Source organism: Carlito syrichta, unplaced genomic scaffold (genome assembly GCF_000164805.1).
Source record: "Carlito syrichta isolate Samal-C Ts95f unplaced genomic scaffold, Tarsius_syrichta-2.0.1 Scaffold289350, whole genome shotgun sequence".
Taxonomy (NCBI): Eukaryota; Metazoa; Chordata; class Mammalia; order Primates; family Tarsiidae; genus Carlito; species Carlito syrichta.
This window is the reverse complement of record NW_007233446.1, coordinates 269,237-271,569: the sequence shown is the minus strand read 5'-3', so window position 1 is coordinate 271,569 and position 2,333 is coordinate 269,237.

The following is a 2,333-nucleotide window of genomic DNA, read 5'->3' as shown; positions in this document are numbered from 1 at the left end:
TAATGGGAGGCTGTCTTAATTTTAAAAATATTTCACAGCCAATATTTTATACTGAGCTAAACTAGGGGCCATATGCAAACAAAAACACACAACAAAATGTACAGTGAACATTCTTCCTTCATTTGTTTCCTTAGCAAATAGAATTTGATTGCCAACTTCTTCATGGAATGAGTCTTTTGTATTTTATTTCTATCTATAGACACAGAGATCTGTCCCTCTGCCATGGAGATGTTGTCTTATATGAGAGTCGTATTTCAGCAAACATAATTAAACCATCACAAACAGAGGCTTCCATTAGTCAGACCAGAGTTATTGCCGCTGTGCTGTGGATGCCTCTGAAAGTATTTCACATTCTGCTGGGGAGGGGAAAAAAAGACCACTAAATATTTCATGGCTGTTTCTTGATCAGATTGTTTATTTCTCAACATTTTAAAGCGATACTTAATTTTTCTTGACAGCTATTTTTGTCAACACGTTAGAGAAATAGATATTAAGGGCAAAATTTGCATGGGATGCCAAGAGCTGGTATTTCCTGGAGTGATGCTTACTGTGTGCATAAAAATAAATCTCATACTGTTCTCCTGAAAATGTCCTTGGCATTTGATGTGTTTTCTAAAGCTATATTCTGGTAATGTGCTGCATCTAAGGTTTCAGGGTGGCGGTGGAGTGGGGGACGGGAATCATAATTTGGTGTGGTTCAATAGACATTTGAGTTTCATGCAGAAATTAAAAGCAGACACTAGAGGGTGCTATTTGATTTTCTTTTTCACTGGGCTATGCCGCAGATGTCAGTCAGTGCACGGGGCACTGAAAAAATACCATCATGGTCTTCTAAACAAGACCAAATAGCAATGCAGTACAAGCTGTAGACATCCCCCTGAGTTTTGGAAGAGAGGCTGAAAGGTTCAGAATAGAGTAGATGCTTAATAATTCAGAATTAGTATAGAAGTAACTATCACCTTATCCCTGCATGATTGTCATCTTTTGATAATTACTTAATTCCTTTGGTTGAAAGAAATTTTATTAGATTTCAAGCTCCTACTAAATGTCAAATGGTTCTAAAAATAATGAGAATATTAGACAGTGTTAAACAATTAGTGCTCCCAAGTGTTGCCATCAGGATTTAGAGTAAAGCACATACCTACTATTGGTTAAGAAACTAATTACAGAACTCCCAAATGTCACAAATGCCAGACCCCAGGATGTTATTTCTTTTGATGTCAAAAAAATCAAGTCAACAAGATTCCCAATTAACTTCCTTTTTAATCTCTGCTAAGCATTTGTCTTTTCCCCATCCCTTCCATGAGTCAAATCTTTTTTTTTTTTTTTTGAGTCAGAGTCTCACTCTGTCATCCAGGCTGGAGTGTAAGTGGCATACTCATGGCCACTGCAGCCTCAATCTGCTGGACTCAGGCGATCCTTCTGCCTCTGTCTTTCAAGTAGCCGGAACTATGGGCTCGCACCTGGCTAATTTTTTGATTTATTGTAGAGACGAGGTCTCACCAAGTTGCCCAGGCTGGTCTCGAAACCCTGGGCTCAGGCAATCCTCTTACCTCAGCCTCTCAAAGGGCTAGGATTACAGACTTGAGTCACCACACTCAGCCATGAGTCAAATCTTCTTGAGCAACAGGGAAAGGCATTTTCTGGCGTTATCTTACTATACACTATCATATGACTTCCATTTGTCTAGTGTCACTTTCTAATATAAGAATATTTGAAAATAAGTTTCATGTTCTCATTTTATAGAAAGGAAAATGAAAGTGTTGAGGCATTGAATTTGTGTTTCCAGCACAGAATTAGTAGAAGGGTCAGGGTCATCATCCAGTTTTTCTGCCTTCCGGAAAGTCAGCTAAGAAGCCCATTTGTGTTCAGCTCTGTAGAAGTATTTCTCTTTAATTCAGACAGAAGTGATTGACAGCACGAGAGCCATCACTACCAGCTTCCAGTTCTCTATCTTCTAGGCACGTGGGAAGTTCGCATTTCCTCATCTCTGAAAGTTAGTTGCAGCCAAGTCACCTGTGTTGTCCAGTGAAATGGGAACAGAAGCAATATGTGTCACTTCTGGACAAAAGCATGGAAGAGCCAGGGTGAGATTCCTGTGCTCTCTTCCCTTGTCCAGCTGAACCCTGAGGCCATATGTTGAGCTGGCAGCATCAAAAGATTTTTTAAAAGCCCCCATCCTGAGGCAAGTGGACTGCCTGGGACCACAGGTTCGAGACCAACCTGGGCAATTTGGTGAGACCTCTACAATAAAAAAATCAAAAATTAGCCAGGCGGGGTAGGGTGCACCCGTAGTTCCAGCTACTTGGAAAGTTGAGGTGAAAGGATCGCCA